The following is a 23179-nucleotide window of genomic DNA, read 5'->3' on the forward strand; positions in this document are numbered from 1 at the left end:
GCAAGAAGCAGTGCTGAAATGGAGCTGAGAAGGCCATGAGCAAGGTCCTGCTTGTTTGTCTTTACATAATGCAAGACAAACAGAATATTAAATGAAATTAGAAGGCAATGTACTTAATTGCCAATTCTTCACTGCTATCTTGAAGACCAAATACTTTAAGAGCAATGAATTGTTCCCATGAAACTTGATCGATTTTGTAGTGGTTGTAAGCAATAATTAGTAAAAACCATGAAATGCATATACATGTACAAAGAGAATCTCCGTAACAGCTACAGATACAGATAATATGTACAGATATGTCCTGCTCTCCCTGAGATAGAGTTGGCTCCTTGCAGAGGCAAGGGGCTGCCTGGGACTGATAGTTTTAGTCAAGTTTGACCTAACAAATTCTTGCTCTTGATCCACTAACTGAGAAAAGCAACTAATTTATACACACATAATCTTTGCTTCAATATTAAGAGGCAAAAATCATGACAGATGCCAGAACTACCCAGAATTTTCCCCAAGAGGAAGGGAAGGAATTTTTTTTTTTTAAATACACCAAAAATTAAAATTAATGAATGCCAGGATCAAAATAAAATAAAATAAAATAAAATAAAATAAAATAAAAGTGTTAATACTACAAAAAACTGGATTCAGGTACTAGCTACAGAGGCATTTTGAAAAAAGCTGACAGGAGATAAGAGACACCTCAGGAAATGCATTTCGATCCTTACAAATAGGTTGTAAGGATCCTAACCTACAAATAGGTTGCAACTTGGTACCGATCGAGGTTTAGCGGGGGGGAGGGAGGAGTCGGCGTAGAGCATCCTCGTTACTAAAACTATAAAAGTTACGAGTGTGGTTACGAGTGTGCTTTTGGTTTGCCCTGTGAGCGGCATCCTGCGGCGGTGTACATGCGGTGTACGCGCGGGCAGAGCCCGAGCACTCACACCGGCATCCAAAGGCTTAACCTTCCCCCGAGCGCCCGCTCGCAGATCGGGGACATCAAGCAGGGCAGTGATGTCGCCGTCCGACCGTCTGTGAGCGCCGCTCCCCACTTTGCCCCCCGAGGGCTCCTGGCAGCCCCGGCACACACGAACCCCGGCGCGCTCGGGACGGGGTCGGAGCCCAGCCGCGCTCTGCCGGAGCGCCGGCCCCGCGGGCTGCCGGCCCCGCTCCCGCTCCCCGGCGGGCTCCGGCTGCGCCGGGCAGGGGTAGAAACTCGGGGAAAGGGCTCTCCCCGCCTTGGGAAGCGCCTGGCCCGCCCCGCAGGCTCGCTGACAGCGCTCACCTGCCGGCTGCACGGAGCCGCCCGCGGGCTCGGAGCGGAGCGGAAAACTCAGCCGGGAGCGCAGCGCAGCCAGCACAGGTCGGGCCCCCGGGAGAGCGCGATCGCCGCCTCAAAGCGCGTCACGGTCGGGCTCGGGATGAGTGCTTGGGCAACAGCGGGGCCCGCGCTGCTCCGATGAGGGGAGGGGGCCGCTGGTTAAAGACACGAATGACAGATGAGCGCCGCTGCCCGGCCAGGACGGAGCCCCCTGAGGCTCGCAAGGCGGCCGGGGCAGCGGCGCTCCGGGGCGGGGGGGCCGTGCCCCGGCGGCAGGCGGCGCTCCGGGGCCGGCGCTGGGGCTGCGGCGGCGGCGAGCGGGGCCGCACCAGCCGGAGCGAGCGGGGAGCCGGGAGCGGGGCGAGGCGATGGAGAGGGGAGCAGCCGGCGCCGTCCCCGGTCCCCGCCGGGAGGAGGCAGCGCCTGAGGTGAGAGGGGCTGCGGGCGGGCGGGCCGGGGGCACCCGCTGTGCGAGGGACTGGCGCTGGGTAGCCGCAACTGCGCCGGTGGTTTGGCCGGCGGCGCCGTGCGCGAAGTTGCCTGGTCCCGTCCCTGCCCGGGCCGTGTGTGGAGCAGGGGCACTGCCAGAGCCGGCGAAGCGCGGCCGCCCCGCCCCGTCCCTGCCGCCTGCCCCGGGCTGGGCGCTCCCGCGGCCGGCTCGTCCCTGCCCTGCCCTGCGGAGCGGAGCGGAGCGAGCGTGGCCGGCCCTGCCCCGCACCGCGGCCGCCGCTGAAGGTACCGGGGCTGGGCGGGGGCGGCGGCGCCGGGAGCCGCGCTGGGGCACGGCCGCTGCCCTGCCCGCACTGCCCCGGAGCGCGGCTTTGCTCGCTTGCCTCCTTGGGGTTTTCGGGCGGCGATTCGCTTTCCTTGCAGAAACGGAGTGTGCGGAGCTGTCACTGGAATGACGGTGGTGTGCCCGTGCATGGGGCTGCACAGGGGCCCCAGATCCTGTAGATTTTGCTTAGGCAGAGCTGCCGCTGGTTTCCCGGGTCTTTCTCAAGGTTTATGCAAAATTGAGTCTTTAGTCAGGCTGCAATATCTCCTAAATAATACGTTTAGCTAACGTGATTATGAGTTTCAGTTTGGATCCTAGGCAAAATTTCCTCTGAATAAGCAAGGCATAGTTAATGTTTGATAAATGCATTACTGTCAATTTGAGTGCATATTATTAGCATGATCATACCATAAATTCTGAAGGAATATGAAGGGGCTGTCTTTATTCAGGTCTATACCGATTGGTTTGAATATTCCAGCTTTGGCACTGACCCTCAAAAGAGTGGTTAAGGTTTGTCCCAAAGAAGAAAGCACCTGACCATAAGACCCTTGACGAGCCTGATCACTTCTAGTGGAGTCTTTTTAGAAAGGCAGTCTCTCCTTTCTTTGAAGCACTTGTGCAGCAGATACTTTTGCTAGAAGAACTTCTTACTGCATCTCTCTCCCCAGGGTAAAATTGGATAGGTCCATAAAAAGTGACAAACCTCCACCTGAGGGCATTTTTTTAGTTCAGCCTGAAGCAGCAAAGTTACTTGAGAAGTAAAGCTGTTTTTTGAGTCTGCTTGTCCCTCCCCTGGCTATTTCCGCGGTTCTGAAATGACTTGAGGGTGACCTTCAGAGAAAGAAGTCAACTTTGCTCAGAGGTTTTCAAACCTTTTATTTGTCCTTCGTAAGGCTTCTCTAAAACAAACAAGCAGAGCATTTGGAAGGAAACCTGTGATTGAATATTCAGCAGTTCATTTCCCTTGGGTAAAAGCTGATAGATGTTTTCACTTGTTTTGGAAAAGTTTCTAGCCAAGCAAGAAAGATCTGATTTGACACTGCTGAAGTAAATAATGAGGTAAGGTAAAGGAAGGTAGTATTTTTTTGGCGCATCACTCCTGATGTGTGGAAACAGGGCTTAGAAACTGGGTGAACTGTTGCAGGGCTTCTTCAATTATACTCTTATTTTGGTGGGTTAATCAGTGTATCAGTTTCTGTGAAAACTCAAGACTCCTGCCTTTTAAAAAACTTTAGCAATATCACTGGATATTTTCAGGCAGTGCATATCTGAGACACTGAGACACTCGCCAAGAGATGAACAGCACTTGGCCCTGTGCCTCTGGGCTTGTGCCTAATAATACATCTCAGGAGCACTGCATTAGCTGTCAATAAATGTTTGCCTTCACTTCGGGCTGAAGCACGGAGAGAAAAGTTTCAGCTCAGTTTTTAAATGTGACACAGTCCTTTGTATGACTAACTTTTGGTTCTTGGATCTATTGTCAGGGTCCCCATTAATATAGCCCAGCTTTGTTTATGTGGCTTTGGTTTTGAAAACCTAAAATGCATCTTTAATTTCCCCATAGTAGCTCCGTGTTGATAAAACAGATCAGAGAAGTTTCATTAGAATTGCATTTCTTTGCTGAACTTAGACAGGACTGTGATGGTCATATTCGTATTTCCCTTTGTCATTGTGTTTGATTCTGGGAGAAATCCTTTTAAATGCCTGACTGTGATTTCAGGACACTGTAAGAAGTTACCCCCAGGTAATCAGATTGTGCCTCGCACTGAACCCAGCACTGTCTGCAGCCAGACAGGATCACTAATCAAGCCAGTGTTGGATGGATTTTTTGACACTGTGGAAACTCTTGGACTTCTCCAGCATGAGCCCAGACTAATTGGAGAATCTAGAGCCAGAAAAGCTGGTGGGAACTGAGGATGCCCTAGCTGTAGCTGTGCTAACATTGTGCACTGGTACTCTTGGTACAGGGTGAGTACCCAAGTGGGGAATTATTCCAGAGTATTGTCTTCTGAATGCTTGACATAGCTTTTAGCTTGTGAACTTGCATGCACACAGCTATTTGATTGCTTTTTTGAGCGATTAGGGGAAAGACTGAGATGATTTGAGCCCTCTATCCTCAGATTGTTCACAAGAAAGAAAAAGAGGCAACATTTTAAGACTGAATGAATGATAAAAATAAATGTGCAATTTAAATAGCATTAAGAGAAGAAACAGGAAACTGGAGATAGTGGAAACTCCAAATCTTTTAAATGTCTGAGTGATTGAGGAGCTTTTCTCTTATTTTAAATATTACATGGGCAATCAAGGACCAGTGTGTTAAACCTGTGATATAGATGGGTTTCAGTAGAGTGTTCAGAAACTTTCAGATGCATGTAGGTGATAAGGATTGAGATTATTTCTTTTCAAATGTTTTTTCAGCTCTACTAAAGACATGAAGAAACCTATCAGCTCTAGTGCAGTACCTCTTTAAATACTCAGTGTGCCTTGAATTGCATGGAATAACTTATTTGCTCAGTTAAGACATTAGAGTTACCTGACTCGTGTGTTTCCCTACTCAGATGAATGTCTTCATCAGATTCTAAGAGGTGCCATAATCAGCCAAGGGACTTCAGTGCTTTGTTTGCATCAGGCATTTTTAAGAACCAATTAGTTAAACCTGACAACTTGAAGTTACTTGGTACTGCTTCCCTGGTGTATGCTGCCTCTGCACCACACACATGTTCCACTTCAAGGCAGTTTCACCCCATGGAAAGACAGGGTCTGTTGCTTCTGTTCCTCTTGTGTAGTGTTTTACCTGTGAGAGACTTTTTCCTTGCTCTTCACTTAGTTTTGTTCTTCACTGGACTAAGATACAAATGCCAATTCAGATTTTCTGCACTGTGGTTAAATGGTGAGCTGAGTGAGAAAAACAATGTTTGTGAATGCTCTGGTGCTGGTCATAGTGCCTGATGAAAGAGCAGTGGCCTTTCCCTGACTTCCCAGCAGAGAGGATGGACACTCCCTATGCTATTTAAGATGAGAGAGGGGCTAGAGACACTCTGCTTTCTTAATATTGCCCTTCTGCCCTTGCCAATTCAAAAATCATCTGTGATGGTTTACTGAATGCTGATGTGCTTTAGGATGAGTGCTTTACCTCTTCAAACTTCCAGTGCTTTCACTACCCTTAGGTGCATGAACAGCAATTTCTGGAGCATTTTTCTTCTTATTAAATATTTTAAATCTTTGTTTTTTCACCCTGGAATTAAGATAAGAAGTACGCAGTCTCCCAGCTTCTTAACATGAACTGGCATCTCTGGAAATTGTTCAGGTTCTACCAACAAATTTGCCATTTCATCACTATTTGGTGATAAAATCTAAATCTTTAAAGCAAGTCAGAGGTTAGTGGTATTTTTTCCAAGTGATATAAAGCTAAAGAAGGAATTTAAATTACTGTAATTGAATTAAGCCACTATAGTCTATTCCTATTCCTGAGTAGAAATTGTCCCAAATTATTTCTTTCTTCTTCTCTTTCAGGGTTCTAAATAACTACTTTAAAAATAAGGATAATTAAGACTGTAAAGTGTGATACCAGCTATTGGTCAAAATAAATGTAAAACCACTATGTTTGCAGGCTACCTGCACAAACAATGGTTCTCCATGCTGTGCGCTTGGTCAGCCAGTGTCTTTCTGAGCTCTCAGTAGAATCTGCGATGCTTGTTGAAAACAAGAGATCCAACTAAAGTGTGTTAAATTAGAGTTCTGCCTAAGTTGCCGGAGATAAATCAATGTTTGACAAATGAGAAAGGATATGAGCATTTAAAAGAAAAAGTGTACTCAAGATTCTAGGAATATTAAAGCAACCAAGATGAAACAAAAATAAAGCATTAAAAATGTATCCTTTCAGTGTTGTTTCAAGAAGAAGAATTACACATATTGGTGTTTATGGAGATTATTCTCATCTTCTTATTCAGAGCTTTGTGTTTCTTGAAGATACAAATAATATTTAGACGGAGATGGTACCCACAAGAAGCACTTCGTAAATATTAATGTTGTGGGGGATTTTTGGCAATTGAGTTAGAGCTGTTTGTCTCAGCCATATATAAATGGTTCTGTGAACCAAATAAATAGACTGATACCAACTGGGCAGGGAGTAATGGGTAAGATCCATCTTTGTCTGTGTGCAGAGTAGTGCCAGGATGCCGATTAGGGAATGGGAGCAGTTGGGGCCATGCTGGTGATACCCTTCTCTGCCTGAGAAGGCCCTTTTCTTAGGGGGAAAAGTGTGCTGAGACACAGCAGGATCATAGAATCACTTAGGTTGTGAAATCTCAGGATTTCTGCTGGTCAGAGTGACTCTTAGATACATACAAGTCTGTTTTCCCAGCCCGGCAGTCGAAGAAGGAGTCAGGATTCTACTGTTCTCCTTCTCAAGGTTGTTTATTGTTTCTTATCTATAACATTCTTTCTCTGGCCTGCCAAGGTCTGTTCAGCAGGTCAGACAGAGGCACACACTGACCGCCCTCAGAGCCGGTGTTGTCTTTTATACTAAAAACAGAGTGTACATTATTTACAATAACTAACCTATCACCTACGCTAGACAGTGAGTTTCTACCTTAAACCAATCCAAAAGTGCCAACATCACCCAGAAGTTGGAGGCTAGGGAGAAGGAGAAAGAAGGACAAAGCATGCCCAAATTCCTCCATCTTGGGACCCCAAGCCCCCATACTAAAAACCCCAAAATTGTTCACCCTGTGATAAATTCACTATCATTCTACTTAAACTTTCTTGACTTATAATTCTTCATATAAAGGTAATTTGCTCCATGGGTCAAAATCAAAGGCACAGGGGTCTTGGGCTCTGTGCCAAGGTCTCTGCCAGGGCCACAAGTCCTCCAGGGCAGCCAGAGGAATTTCCTGGCTTCTGACAGTGAAAGACCTTGAAGATCATGAAGTCTGACTGATAACACTACCAAGCCCACTACTACACTGGTTTTGTTTAGTACACCTGGGATTTGAGCATGGTCCTCTGGGAGCTTTGGAGAGGATTTATAAACATGTTTATTTGTTTATTATATATCTCTTGCCATCTTGCAATGTTTGTTGGGGTTTCTTCTAATGTTTCTAGTCAGACACATTATTGGGATGGACTGACAATGTGACCAGTTTCCTAGATGTTCTGTGTAGCAGTTGTGTGTTGGCTGTGAACTGGATTCCTCAAATCATCATTTTGTGCACATTTGCTCTGCTGAGTTACAGGATATCTGTGATTTTAAAATGTTTAAAGAGAAACTGGACAGATTAAGGAGAAAGGAGGAGAAGTAAACTAGATTTAGGGTAAACCATCCTCCAGGGATTTGGCACAGCTGTGAGGATAATTTTTTTGTGCCTAGCCCTGTACTCCTGAAAACTAAGCCTAACTTGTTCAAGTCTGGCACATTTCTGAGACTTTGGGATTTTATCTGTCCAGGCTGTTGAACCGGACTGAATCCTGAAATAGAAGCTCATTTCCACTCATGTTATAATTTCTCAAGTTAGAGCTGGACCTGTACTACTGCTTTTAAATGTTTGTCACATCAAACCAGCTTTGAGTCAAGGAAATATACTGCTTGGATACCCATTTGTCTGAAAACAGGTATCTCTTAGTGCAGATCTGCTTACTTTGGTAACTTGGAGGGTGTAAACATTTGCATCCTTTCAGAGTCTCTCCCTTTTGCCTTCTCTTCCCCCTTGATCCCTGCCTTGCTGTGGTAGTGTAGTGTAGATACATACAAGTCTGTTTTCCCTTTTTTTTTTTGTGATTTTTTGTGATTGTGAGCCCTGGTTTTTGTGCTGTGTACAACATTCCTGGTTCGGGTGGCTTTGGCATTACTGGGCTGTTACTGGCCTCAGCTGGAATTCATTCACAGGTAAACTCTGTATTTGCTTACAGCTGAAGCAACACTGAACTGCATGAGCAATAACATAAGAGCATCACATTCAGAGTCAACAAGAATGGGAATGTGCTGGTTTAACCACACAAATGATGTAGATTACTGAAGGGACCAATATGTGATTCCCATTAATGGGTCTAGGTAGTGTGGTTTGCCCGAGTGGTGTAAGGCAGTGTAAGTCAGGAACCTGTCTTACTGTCTGAATGTGGTTATCATAATGATGGACAGACTTTTGCAGTGTATAGAAAAAATCTCTAGGTTTTGTTTGGTTTTGGACTTTGGGGTTTTTTGTTAGGAGTGGGCGTTAATATGTTTCTCAGAATAAGAACCAGGATCTTGCTTTGGAAATGAGGTGGAAACAATTGCTAGAGAAAGTGCATTGTCAACACTGTGAATCATTGAATTCACAGACTGAGCTTGAGGGAAGATGAGGGGTTTTTGAACTTCTCAGAGTGAAGTGCGAGAATCCTTGGTACTCCATGCTGAACAGATTGTAATGGACGTGAGGAAAATAGTTGTTTTCCTTCAGATTACCAGCGCAATTTTTTTCAGCTGGTAAAACCAGGAAGCCAGATCCTCAATGGAGACTCTGCAATCACGATATGAATTAATTCAATGAAACTCTGAGTGAAACTCAAGCTTCTTTAGAGCTTTTCAAACATTATCCCAAGACTAAAGTCTGTATGGGTTAGAATTCTGCTTTATTTTTACCTGTCAGGATGAAATTTTTGCTTGGTTGTCACAAATTAAATCTCTTGCCTCACAAACTGCCTTTGATAATGTTCCAAAGTTAAGGAACAGCTACTTGAAAAAGCAGATATTTCCCAGGACATGGAGAACATCTCATAAATTTTAGTTTCTAATTGTGACATCAGAAATTATTGCTTTTGGAGATCACTATAATGTGCTCCTAGTTAATGAAGATTGTTGTAGGCCATCAAGACTGATTCTTGCAGTGAAATTGCAGTTATACTTTGATGGCAGAGACCTGCTGTGTGCCTCCATGGATGGTCTAGTACCACTTTGTTACCATTAGTGGACCTTTGGCCATCTTTTCAGACTGCCAGAGCTTGTTGTTCAGTTGAGCTGTTAAATTTGATTACAGTAATGCACGCTGATGTACACTAATGCCTGTTGATTGCAATAATGCATATTGATATATTTCTGAACTTACCTCCACGCTCAGAATAATGACCAGCTTTACCTGCCAGGCCTCAGCAGGCAGTGAAGCCACAAGAGGCTGGTCTGTGGTTTCTATTGATGTGCATGAGTATGCTAACTTTGAATGGTATCCTTTATATGATGGCTTTCACTGTAGAGGAGCACTCAGTAAAATCGTGACCCTGCTACGTTTAATGAGACAGTTTCTGTGACAGTACTCAATAATATATTCATTCTAAGTTCTCAGCTAAGTTTTAGGTTTTTTTCTGACTTGCATTCAGTTGAACTTGTGTTCATTATTCAAGGGAAAGTCATATCAATTCCTTAAGAAAGTCTCCTCTATTCAGCCTATGAGAAGGCAGGAACAACTCTAGTCACACTAGTTCTGGTTCAGATAAGGTTGATTTGTTTTAAGTTCTGTACCTAGAATAATTTTATTGCCATGTTCTTGTCTGTTGTGTTTTTCAAGGTCATTTTTTCAAATTCTGAGGAGTAGTTTTTAATGTTGTTATATACTGTAAAGTCATCAAAGGTGTTTCAGGAAGGACTTTTCTGAGTATGACTTTAAAGCCTGCAAAAACCTTTGCAAATATATATGGATTAAGGAAGCTGATCAGGGTTACATATGAAAGAGAGAAAAAAAGGGAAATTTTGAAAAGTCTTTTCATGACAAGTTTGAGTAGTCTAGAATGAGATATAAGGCTCCATTTCATATCTACTGATTTAGAAACAAAAGGCTGAGTCCTGTAAGGCTGGGAAACGCACAGCATACACAACCTTTTCTTTATCCACCAGAAGCAGCATACTGCCCAGGCTTTAGAGAGTCCCAGTATTTTGAGATCGTAGATTGTGAATATCCTCTTTCACGTGATTTTAATTCTTCAATGTAAATGTCACTGAAATATTTCTCAGTTTAGTACTGCATTTAGTGTTTCCATAAAAGCCTGATTTTGAGCTCAGCCTCTCCTGGTGGTTGTATGAGGCTTCACACCATGAAGGCTTCCTCTGGCATCAGAGGGACTGGAATTTGTTCTGCAGACTGGTGTACAGGGCTCTTAATTGGGAGCAATTCCTGGTTGCATGGCAGGGAAACGTTCTTCTTGGCTGAGGTAAATCAAAGGAGCTGTCCAGACCTACCTTTGTGTAAATGAGAACATGTCTCAGTCCTGTGTGCTTGTACTTGTATTTCTTTGTACATCTACAGTGGTCTAGAGTTAAAACCCTCAGAGTTATGGATGAATAATATATCACTCTTGGACCAAGCAAGAGTAAAACTTCTGATTTCATTTCTTTCCTAGCTTTAAAATAAAAAATTGTGAAAAGATGTCATTCAGGATTAGACATTCAATGTCTAATCCTGAAATGCTTCCCCGTTAGATCATAGAATTGTAGAATATCTTGAGTTGGAAGGAATCCACAAGGATCCTTGAGTCCATGGAAGCAGTTTGTTCTATGGCTTCTCAGTTTCCACTGCAATCTGCTGGTGTTCTTGCCTGATTGCTTTTCAATTAAAATAGGTGATTCTCACTTGGCTTTCTTCCTCTACTCTGAGTTCCAATGTGATGGTTCTGCACTTGCGTCAAGTGAGAGCAGCCTCAGGACTGCCCAGCTTGGTCTGTTTGTAGACATGTATGATCTGGGATGCACTTTCCATTTGGAAGTCACTTTGGCAAGCTCTGCTTTTCTCCTGCAGGAAGGGAATCAGCGTAAATACCTTTAAAACATGCACTAGCTTGGACTTGGCACTGTAATACTGTGTCTTCTGTAGGTGAAAATTTTAACTGAGCAACTGCAATCAAAGATTGGCCTGTCCCTGCACTATCCCCGTGGCATTGGAGAACAGAGTAGTATGAGCTGGGAGGGACCTTTCATGAGTAATTCACACAAACTACTGAGTATGTTGGTGTGCTGAAGCTGATGGGCTCACAAAATGTAAGGGGTTTCGAGTGGGTCCTTATAGAACATTGTAAAGCCTTTTATTTATCAAATCTCATTCATTCTAATGACTAGCTCAGGGTTCTTGTGCTTTGTCATGTTAATAAGTGCAGTGAATCATCTTTAATAACCATTGCGTTTCTCTGTAAGCTCTGATAGCATCTGTGGGAGACTGTGACAAATATACCTGTTCCAATGCTGCACATGTGGATATGCATGCTTTTTTGTTTCATATCAAACATGGCTCCTTGTTCAACAACCTACTACAATTCTAAATACTGGATTTTATTTTTTTTTAAGATTATCTAGAATTATTTATTCCTCAAATGAAGGGATTCACCTTTAGCTTAAGTGAGAGAATACTGGTGTACAATCCAAAACTCATACTTTGATACTTTTTAATCAACTGGATTAACTGAGCTTCTTATAAAAAAGTGTTATAAGAGGGGCACATTACTCTATGCACACATCAGCATGAAGAACCAGAAAGTCAGATGAGGATTTGTCATGTATAGTGGCAGCCACCTGATTCTTTTCTGAAGCCTCTGGAGTCAGCATTTCTCTGGGCTCTTCCCGCTTCGTTCTTGGTCAAGAAGATTTTTCAAGCACATTCAGATTATTGAAGTTTAGTGACATGATTCCTTCCTCACTTTTTTGCTTCCTTGGCATCCTTTATACCACTCTTGGCATTCTCAAAAGAGAATTAAAGCGAAAAAAGTATTAAAGAGAAAAAGTAATTGTACCACAAAAAGATTCTACTCTACAATTTTTAAGTTATTCTATGCATCACTGGAGATTTCCGGGAAAGATCTTGAAGCAAGAGACAGAGCTAAAGTTAAATTCAATAGCATAAGAAAGGTATAAAAGAAATCAAACCCTTTGATTTCAGAATGTAAATGAAAACGCAGCACTGGGGTTTAGGGGCAAACTTCTCCCTAGAGTGGGATACATCATGAATGTGCAGGTTCTTTGAACCTTCCAATGAAGTGTTCTGTAACTACTGATTTTGTCATCCTGTAGCCCCCTATGAAAGCTAGTAGGCATGGTCCAACTTTGAGGCATCCATTGCTGGAATTTAAGCTGGCTATTAAATGTATTCAGGTGGTCATAATAGAATGATCCACTTTCATTTAAAATAAGTTAGTGTAGAATTACCACAGACTGATGTTTTGACTTAAAATACTGCTAGGTCAGAGTAGAACAACAGTGTTCAGGCTGTTTATCTGTACATTTTGCATTATTTTCTGTCCTCTGTTGTAATAAGCAAGAGTTTTTCTCAATTCATTTTGTGCATTCACCTACCCATTCACAGAGATAACAGGTGTCACCTGAAATGGTTTCAGAGTCACCAGTTGCACATTCATGGGACTGTCTCTGAGTATAGGTGTGGGTCCTGACCAGCCAGGATCTGACAATGCCTGACTTCAGGTTTCTGAATTAACTCCTCAGTCCCATGTAGGGGCTGGATGAAAGGCAAAGGCAAGAGGAAACATGACATTGTGCCCTACATTGGTGATGGTACAGAGCTTGTGTCTTGTACAGTGATAGTGAGGATGGAAGATAATGAATGAGTGTGATAAGGAAAAGTGTGTCCCTCTGCCTTTTCCATAATTTCATCCAAGCCAACTGGTAAATGTTGGAGTGCCAGGAAACAACATGTGGGCTTCCAGGGATCCGGTGATGGATTTTAACACATTTTTGTGTTGCTTACTTTCCAGTGTTGCATTTTTGCTATACCAGTGGGTTCTCAACAGCACAGGAGTAAGTACATTAGTACACTTATGATTAGGACTTTGTAGTTATGTAAAGGCAGTCTCATTTATCAGGTTTTATTTCCCACCCACATTCCATCCTTTGGCTTTTATTATTTTTTTGAGTGGAGTGGCAGGCATGAATGTGAGGGGCAAGGCCTTGGTAGTTTTGCAGGGGCAAAACGTGTGGAAAGTGATGCCAGAGTCCCTTTGGAGAGGAGGCCAAGGCAGGCAGCCAGGGGGGTTAGGAATGTCTGCTACGAGCTGGCATGCAGGATGTGGCTGGAGGGAAGGCTTAGGTGAGACTGCAAGAGGGAGGTCTTCCCTGGAGTTTCATTTCAAAGCTTTTTGAGCCCGGGAAAGGCTGAGAATGGTTTGTGAGCAAGCTTGGCTGAAAGAGCTCCATTATTGCACTAGACAGTGCTGGTTCCTGGTTGGCACTGGTGTCACAGAACTCTTCAAGGAGTCTCTCTTGGTACAGAAGGTACCACTCAGCCTCAATTACACATACTGAAGCTTTTGTTCTTTTTAGCATGTTATAGGGATAGATTTAGGCTGGGCCTAGCAGAGCTCGTCTCCCATTGCCTCTCCCCCTACTCCCTTCATGCGGTGCAAGGGTATCGGAACCACACTGACTTCTCTCTGCCTCCTCAACCCTGCATGCTCCTCACAAGAAACCAGAAACAAAGAGTGTGTCACATGTCACTTGTGTCTGTGATTCAGCCTGCCATGGACCCTCAAAGGATCATGTGTCCTATTGCATCACCTGGTACAGTGTGTGTGCAAAAGAGGCACCTGCTCCTTTGAGGGGTGCCTAAGGCACCAGAAACCTGTTTCAGTGACTTGAGGTGGGGCAAGAAGACATTAGCCCGCAACTAAGTGAAGTGCACACGGTTTTGGGGAAGGCTGAGCCAGCGGGCTGAAGCACACAGAGCTGGTTTCCTGCAGAGGGGATGCAAGTGAAGGAGGGATAGGCAGCAGCATATGGCAGTTCAGCTCTGAAAAGGAGCTGTGGAAAATGGCAGCTCCTTATTTAGCAGATCAGCTTCCTCTCTGGATGCCCTGACTGGATTTTGTAGAAGACCTAATTCTTTCCTTGATAACTGAATGGATTTGGTCTGGAAATAGAGAATCTCATGGTGCCTCTAACTGAAGATTTTTTCTGGAGTGGAAAGACACTATCAATTTCAAGGCAAATAACATATGTTTGAGGAGAATTTTAGGAGGCTGCATATCAAGATTTTAGGCCAAACCCTGACAAAACATTTGGAAAGCATTTCAGAAGTAAGTAAATGCAAAAGATAGAATCATGGAGCGGGGGAGAAAAGTCTATTTACTTTCATCTGCTCTTTAGCTGGACAAAGTCAAAGGAAGATCTTTGCTTAATCACAGACATGTCTTGGAAACACCTGCAGGCTGAATCTTCGAATAACCTCCTTCCTCCTACTCTGAATGTTTGGAATGGGAAGCACAGGTGGGATGAGACTGGGGCTTAGGAGAAAGAGAAATTGTGTTTGTTCTGGCAAGCTGCACATTTTATTGTCATTTGAAGCTATGTTAAGGTCAGTCTTGTGCTCTGTGAGTCACCTGGAAGAAGTCATGGAGCAGTGCCAGGAGCTGGCAAGCAACTGATAGTAAGTAACTGACTTAACTACAGTGATATAGTTGGAATAGAGCCAGAAGGCCAGATATGACAAAAATAGCTCAGTGTAAGTGACAGATTTTGTTTTCCTGTGCACTTTTATGGCCACACACAGTTATTTTTCATGTTTCAAGTCAACATAAGAAGTACCAATTTTCAAAGCAAGAATTAGAGCAGGAGGCCTGCAGAATATTTCTTTGAATTTTGACTTTGCAGCATGTTGCCAGTCTAGTATAAAATTTACTGGCCTCACCCTCCAGAAGGAAAAAAGAAAACAAAGAGATGCTGAAATAATATATATCCTATTTCCCTTAGGCAGGTAATGTCATTTCACTAAGAGTAGTTGAAAAAGTGATGAGGAGAAGAACTGTTCAGGAAGTGGAAAGAAGTATATATTTTTCTAGGTAAAGCATGCACTTCTGGTTTTAGGGTTTGTATAATGTGCCCAAGTTCTACTTCTAAGCATTGAATGACAGATGAAGTAAGACTGAGTAAGGCTAACTAGAGAGGTATGCCCAAAATTTGTAGTTGTATCTTGTCAGGGTGAACCTTATGTCCTTTTGCATCAGTATTGAATTTCAGCAGACCAAATTTTGAAAGATTTCAGAACTGCCAAGGATAATGAAATGAGATCAGTCTGTGGAGGGAAAAGAAGTTGAAGGATCACAAAAAGTGCTGACACTTAACATAGTAAACTGAAAGCCTAAGGGGTACACGTGCTACTTAGCAGGAGGAAAGAAGCCTAATCAAAAGACAGGAGGTTTGATACCTGTCCTTGTCCTAGAAGGTAAACAATTGTATGAGAAAGAAGGGCATATGGAAGGTTAAATGTAACTATTGCAAGTAGTCCTTGGAAGTTTCAAGTGTTGAAATATTTAGAATTAAACAAAAAGAAATTAGAGGTTTAAGGTAGCCTTTATTGGAACTTAACTCATTGGAAAAGGTTTTAAGAATAGATATATGTCAGCAAAAGAGAGTGATCCTGAAATAAATTATGAATGTACCAATTGCACAAGTTTGCTTGTTCTGTTTGTGGAAGCACATTCTGCATTTTATAATAGCCTCTGACCAGATTTATTTTCAGTGGATCAAATGTGATTCTTTTCATAAAGGAACTGAAAATGTATAAAAGGATAGCAATAATTTACAACTTAGAATGTGTTTCTTAATGTGCAGTATCCTCTAGATTAAATAGCCAAGTCTTTGTTTGGCTTCTGGTTTGTTTGTTTACAGTCAGTCAGGTATGAAAAATCTACATTTGACTGTGTACAGATGCATTTGAAAAGGCATTTGAATAGCTGCACAGCTAATTAGCTGATACAGTTATGTGGACGTATTTTGAACCTACAAATAAGGAGGTGGTGAAAATGCAACCTTAAATATAATTTATTTTTGCCACAGTTTTGATAATTTAAAGAGCTGTTAGTCACTGTTTATTGAAAGCATCAGGAAAGCTTCATATGTTGCCCTGTGTTCTAATAGTTACTCACCAGCCCTTTTGGGCTGGCACACTCAGCAGTGATCGAGGATGCAGAGCAGATAACAGCAGTGCACAGACCCAGACATGAAAAGTCAGGGTCAATCTCAGCTTCTGAACCAAGCACCAAAGAAAGCTTGCCAGGTAGGAAGGTAATTAAAGTATTGTTTCAAAAATCAATTTCAAGGCCTGTGGGGATGACATCACCATAGCTTTGAAACTAGGACCTAGGCAAATAAATTGTAAGTTATTGTTTCCAAAATGCAGCTTCAGTAACCTGTATTCAGTTAACTTTTGACTTTATGGCTTAGATTTGATAGCTAAAATTGGGATGAAGTTTGCAGTAGATAACAATTGCAAGTCAATTCTTTGGAACAGATGACAATAACTGCTGATTTATATAAACTATTTCATATAATGTAATTATGCAGGTGTCTGCAGAAGGAAAAATGGACCTGGTAATGAGGAGCTGGAACTGATGCATGGTGAGTTGATACTGCAAGACATTTATTTGGGGTGAAAGGGTCCTTAATAAGAGGAAAAGTATGTTGCTCTAGCAAAGAATAGCTTGGAGAGAGAGTAAAGAAACTGTTCAAAAGGAGAAGAGATCTGCCAGATTAGTAAGAAAGATTATTAGATCTGCCAGGAAGTAAGAAAAGATACTGCAAGTGACTTCTTCGCCTTTTCAGTACTAGGAAAGCAGCAGAAACTAGGCTAATGGACAAAGGTGTTTTATTCATGCTTTAGAAAAAAAATTGAGCTCAAGATTTGATTGAGGGGATCACTCATTAAAATGTGACATGGACATAAGAGAAGATGTCCATAAGGGAGGTGCTCATCAACAGCTGTGACACTTTCAGGAGAATTTGAAATAAATTTGTCTGTAACTTGTATCAAATTCCTCCCCACTGTCTGTCTGGGATGGCTTGACTGGGGTTCTGCAGTCTTCATTGCTCCTGTCTTACTGGGTTGGAAATAAAGATGTTAAGGAAAGAAAGATGTGAAATGAGGTGGAAATGAGGCAGCATGTTGTCTATTCTCTCACCTTGTTCCCATCTTGTCCCTATAATCTTAGACTCAGTGCTCAAGAAGGCTCCTTTATAGTGGTTTCTATATTGCTTCCTCTTCTTCCTCTCATTTGGTGGAACCACACAGAATCCAGTAAGTCTTGCTGAACCTGAGAGAGCATTGATTTTCTCTGTGCAAAATCACAACAGTCTGAAAATCTTAACAGGTTTACATGCAGAAAGACAATCTGCATCTTTCTGTATCGAGAATTAAAACACCTCCTTAATTTAGGCGTGTGTAGCTTGTCTGTACTGCACGATTTCATCTGCAGTTTGTAGCTGTGTATTTATAAATCTTTATGACAGTCTGACAAACACACAATATCCAGGCATTCCAACACAGTGAGTGCTCACATGATGCCTGGATATACATTATGAAAAGTGCTTGCTTTACTCTCATAGTCTGGTGAATTAAGTGGCTTTGCTTTTTCTGTCATTGCAACAAATTCCCAGCTTTGTCAAGTCAGTGGGAATGCAGACTATGCATAAAACAGAGGCAGGAGAAAGCATGAGATTCTAACACATTAAAAGGATATTTAGGTGGTTAGGTTTAATTTATTTTTCATAGCTGGTCTTTGGTTTTGTATAAATACAGTGAGTAGTAGAATTTCTACGGTTTGGAGGAAACTGGGACTTTTTTACTGTGGTTCATAGAGGATGCATTTTAGTTTAAAACACTTCTACTTTACCAGTCCAGGATCAGGAAGGCTATTTGCTATTTTTAGAAAACAGCATTTATCCAGCAGCAGAAGAGGTAGCACCACTTCACATTAACCCTTTCACTGGCTTCTCTTTTTCTATTTGGCTCTTGGGTGTGTGTATGTGGAAGGGCGAGGCCCACCAGATTTTCCATAATGGCATTGTGTGACCATGGTATCTCCAAAAATAAGGAATAATTTGCACTGGTTTTCAACCCGTACGCACGTTTGTACACACATTATAACTAAACACAGACTTATTTCCAGCTGGTCCCCATCACAAGTACCTTTATATGAGCAAACACCTGATCAAGTTACAGACACTGGAAATTCATATGCATAGGCTGAGTATGTGCAAAACCAGTATCTGCAGTGGTCACATTGAACTTGAGCACTGAGGAGTTATGCTCTGTAATGCAAATTGCTGAATGTGTTCAGCTTGGGTAAAACAGCTATATTTATTTAGTAATAAATATAGCAGCCTAATGTGAATCTTATGGAGACTTCTTGTAGGATAGTGTTTAGTGTTTAGCTTTAATTTAGTGTTTAGTTTAGCTTTAATAGTGTTTAGCTTTAATTACAGAAATTTTCAGGTTTACATGCACCAAAGCATGGTAGAAATCCACTATTTTTTTTAATAGCACTTCTGCTGTTTCAGTGAGTATCTCATCTGCATGGAGAGATCAGTTGGTCTGCAGCACTCGCTTTTGATGTAAGAGTGCCATACTGTAAAAAGTTATGAATATGGAGGATCTTTTGTCACTGCCAAGAGATTAAAAATAAACCCCAAAAGGCTCTGTGTGCAAAGATTCTCAAAGGACCTGTTTACCTAGGGTAGTTCTGGTTGCCCAAAGATGGCTCATTCAAATGTACTAGCACATCATTCTTGCCATCCAGCTGTTGCTGTTGTGCCACATCTGCTGTCCTCAGATATGCCAAGGTGTCTCAAATTGCACTGGGTGCCTCTATGCAGGCACCAAATTCAAGCTGCTCATTTCCACTGGAAGCCAGTGGGAGCTGATGGCTGATTTGACCCTCCTTGGTGCTTCCTGGCCTTGTGCTCCTGTGGACTGGAGCTGTGCCACAGGCATGTCATGTTGCAGATCTCATATCTGTCATTTCCCTGCCTGTTGAGGGGAATATATGGATATCTGCATAGATACACATATGAATGGGGGAAAATACAGCATTTTCCAGGGGAGTGTTTATATATAACTAAGCATGGGCTTAGTACCAGTTATGCATGTACTTGGTAATGGTTTTCTTAGGTGATATAGCAGACTGGGATCCTGATTCTGAGAGCTTCTTACAAGCTGCTTGGCACTAGCTGACTTACATTAAGAGTGCAGGAATTCAGCATATGCTTGAATTAGGCTCTAAAATAATGAAGTATCTGCTTTTACCATATTGATCTCTATCCTTTTATTCTTCTCCTCTGCCTTCACACTGTAAATTACATGTGTTTTTTTTTTTTATTTAGTAGTTGTAAACATAAAACCACCACGTTATTTTCATTTATGATCACATTTTATCTCAAAACAGTGCCATTTACATTTCTTAGCTGACCACAAGAAGTTTAGCTAAGTGCTTTCTCTCTCCCACTCTCTTTCTTTAAATCCATCTGTGTTTGCTCATGTCTCTTTATTTATTTCACACTTTGTTTCCCTTTCAGATCATAAAGCTATCCTTTACACAAAAACATTTCTGTAATGATGACAGAGACACAGAAATGTATCCTGTGAATGGGGTTTACTGTATAGCAGTGGTAGGATCTTTCCAGTTCTGCCCAGAAAGTCTTCACAGGGGTACCCTCCGCTCCAGCTCCTCAAAAGCCTGAGGGTGGACCTCTCTAGAGCCCAATTCCACAGCCCATTCAATTCCTCTTGATTCAGTTGAAGCTAGGCTTCGTGGAGTATGATTATACACTTCAGGACAAGGTTTCTGAGGCCAAATGGGGTTTCAAGTTGCTGTCAGGGTACAGAAGTTTTCACCAGCCAAATAAAATGTTGCTGTTGGGAAGGGAACCGATTGAACTGGAGAGCAGCTGCTTAATCAGAGTTTAAAATAAATTATTCTGTATCAGTGAGCTACGGAGACTGAATGCATTAAATAAAATAAAACAAGGTCATTTAAAGTGTAAAATAAATAATACAAAAATAATTATGCAGTACAAATCAGATTACATGCATTTTTTTTTGAGCATCTTCATTAAGCAGCTGTTAGCTGCATGTTTGCCAATCTTTATTCAGATTTTTAGATGCTGTGCTTTAGATATCTGTGCTTGCTTTTTACTTGATGAGCAAGCAAATTGGATATGAATTCATATTTTATTAGATGTCTTCTAATTAAAAATTTTCAGGAGGAGAGAGAATGAAAATTATTTTGTTGCTTATTTCTTCAGTGTATCTTTTGTGCTAACAAGAAAGGTTAGTTGTTAGCAAAAAACCCAGTAATAGAATAATGAAGTTTTGTTTGGAACAAATGCCCTAGGAGAAATAAAATTGAGGTAGATAAATCTGGGGTGTTTTGCTGTATTGCATGATACAAATTTACAGAGCTGCTGATCATATAAGCCTTGTGCCTGAGAATCACTTCTGTTCACTGCTGTCACTGTGGAGAGTTCCTGTAGAGACCATGCTCCAAATTCTTCGATGTAGTAGATAAACCTTGTATTTACCAAAGTACCGGCTTGCAAAAGAGCTGGAGCCCAGCTTTTTTCGTAGATCACAGAATGGAGTTTTATTGTACTTTCTTATTTAGCTGAACATCCATCTTTTTTCCCCTGACTATGCCAGTACTGCAGTGCCCTAGCAAACCCAACCTCATGAGTTAGACCAGCGTATTCATCTGCAGAGAACTTTCCAGGGAGCCTCCTTTGGCAGTCAGGGAGCATAGTTGGAAAGAAAAAGAGGTGCAAAATTATTCCTACAGTTGCCAGTCTCCAGCTTCTTTGAGAGCCCATCAGATCTTCTGGCAACACAAGAAAGTGAGAGCAGCTTTCCATTGCTCAAAGTGAAATATGCATGGATATCCTGTTAGCTGCACTATGAACTGGCCACTCAGGTAAGGGTGGAAAGAAGAAGAAACTTGCTCTACTCTGCTGGCCCAGTTCACCATCTTGGTCACCCTGCTGTTTTCCACTGGCAATTGAATTGCCAGGCCCGCTGCCCTTTGTAGGCCTGGTTCTGAGCAAAGCCATGGCGGCACGCGCTGGGGGCGGCATGCGCTGGGAGCGGCAGCTCCGCACGGATCCCTGTGGGACTCAGATTTGGGGTGAATTGATCTCTGCAATCTTACTGCTTCTGCTGATGTAAAGCCTCTTTGTGTGTCTGCATGGTACCCCACAACTGGCCTCTCTCACAGAGCGCTGCAGTGGGAACCTGCAGGGGGAAGTTAAAACCCATGAGGCGACCATGAAGGAGGCCTAGAGTGAAGTCTTGAACACCTCCTGAGCAAGGCCCTTGGGTAAATTACCTCCTGAGGTTTAAGCGTGAGCATCACAGACTGTGCAGCTCATGGAGTCTTCCTCATGGAAGGGGAAGGCCAGCTGGCAGTGAACTGAAGTAACTGGAAATTCCTGATCATCTTTCTGATGGTAATAAGATTTAAAACATGATAACACAGAGGAAGAAACCGGCAGCTTTGAAGTGTGCCAGAGATACCGGGATCTGGCAGTGATTTATTGTTTGTCTCACTTGCGGAATAATGTATGCCTTATGAGTAACAACATGTCCTTTTGCTGCATAAAAATAACTGCTCAGAAACAAAATCTTATCAGTAGTGGTGATACTGTGAAATTAATTCCTTAGTGGTATTTTATCTGTGTTTCTATGTATTTGTCAGTATTGCAGACAGAAAGGTGGTGAGCAATCTGGCAGAGACTGATGGAATTCTGGACAGAGGAGTGCTTTCTCATGGAGAACAGGAATTGTTCATTTGCTAGCCCAAGTGCAAAACCAATTAGTGAATAAATAGCCACCCTGATCATCCTTTAAAGGTATTTAAAAGTCTAAAGCAACCTTTAAAGGCTTGTTGTCATAGTGTTGATATTATTGCCTGCTTTCACTGCCCCAAGAGTTTACCTTATTCAGTGGTACATATAAACCTATTGGTTTGCATGTCAAAAACCTCCAGACTGGGGAGCTGGTCGGAGAATTGGGCTTCTCACACATGTGGCATTATAGCAGTTCTCTGGAAATGTTGCGTCAGTGCTTCTGCATGACATCTGATCTACCAGGGTTCTCCACCAAGATATCAGTGAAATGTTTTCAGCTATTGCATACATGAATAATTAGCCTGTCAGCCTTTCTCTTGTATCTGTTCCAGTGTTTTTGAAAGGAAAGGTGATTTATGAAGGATTCAATGATTGCTGAAGATATTGCACATAACTGGATCAGTCATATTTTACCTAATTTTAAAGCCATCATCTTCACAATGGAATCCATTAATTCCCACTGCATTGTGTAGACAAGTCCATTGAAATTTTCTAGAGAACAAGGTCTTAAAAATGCTATCATCCTCAGTCTGTGTGCTGACTGAAATAATTGCATTAGAGAAAGTGCAAAGTTTTCTTATAATTTTGGCTTTTTATGAAAACTAAAACTGGTAACATTATCAGATGATCTTTTAAGAGAGTGAGTGTGTTTCATGAATTCAAGTGTTTCTCTACTGAATTTCTCCACAGAAATGGCAGTTCAGTGGAGGGGAAAGTGGGTTGCAGGTGAGAGAGATTACAGAAATGCCTTAGACTAATACAGGTCATTTTCATCCTCTTCAATAGCAGGGTAAGAATGTGGAAATGCACCTGTAAACCCAAACTGCAAAAGACCTCTCTACCTGTTTGAGGGGGAAAAATATAAACTGTCTCCCACCTTTTCAGGAAACAAAAGAATCAGTACTTCTACACAGGTGCTGTGGCTTTGTCCTGTCAGCTTTTGTTGGGAAAGTTGATGTTGCTACCACATTTTTCTAGGAGGAATTCAGGAGAGAAGGTGTAATGAAATTGACATTTTGAAACAGAGTTTTGTGTTAAATCTATATAAATACATGAGGGGTTCTTTGTTAGTCATAGTATTAGTTTTCCTACTTATTTGAGCACAAATTTTAATTTTTTTATTTACTTCAAGCTGCTGCAGTATTTCCAGTTCACCGCAACTGAAAGCTGCAAAATGCAGATGTCCCTGAGTAAAGACTGCCCAGAATAGAAGTGAAGGGCTCTGGGAATGCCCCGCTCCAGGCAGTGGTGGTTGTTCCTTGTGCAAATGCAAGTTGTGTACAGAGCCAGATCTGGAACACCACCTCATTTAAAAACACATCTGGAGGACAGGATTCCTGAATTCTGTCCGCAGCAGATAGGACAGGTAATTCTTGCTGCACTAAGCAGCAGTTATTAGCACTGTGTCAGTATTCCCAGTGCTCAGTAAGGGCATCATGCCACAGAGTTATGAACCCCCTCT

At 42.3% G+C, this 23179-nt stretch overlaps 1 protein-coding gene across 2 annotated transcripts in view; it reads left to right on the top strand.

The window, feature by feature from the left end:
* The first annotated feature begins 1313 nt into the window (after window positions 1-1313).
* Window positions 1314-23179, top strand: part of KCNG2 (potassium voltage-gated channel modifier subfamily G member 2) — a 53306-nt gene continuing 31440 nt past the window's right edge. The window contains exon 1 of one of the 2 annotated variants that reach the window (XM_054285051.1): window positions 1314-1351. The gene's annotated coding sequence lies outside the window, so the exon portion shown is untranslated. Of the gene's footprint in view, window positions 1352-1703; window positions 1738-23179 lie in introns of those variants that run through there. The other variant, XM_054285050.1, reaches the window with a different exon arrangement.

Source organism: Melozone crissalis, unplaced genomic scaffold, assembly GCF_028551555.1.
Source record: "Melozone crissalis strain CALT ecotype California unplaced genomic scaffold, PUWL_Pcris_2 ptg000042l_1, whole genome shotgun sequence".
NCBI classification, from domain to species: Eukaryota; Metazoa; Chordata; class Aves; order Passeriformes; family Passerellidae; genus Melozone; species Melozone crissalis.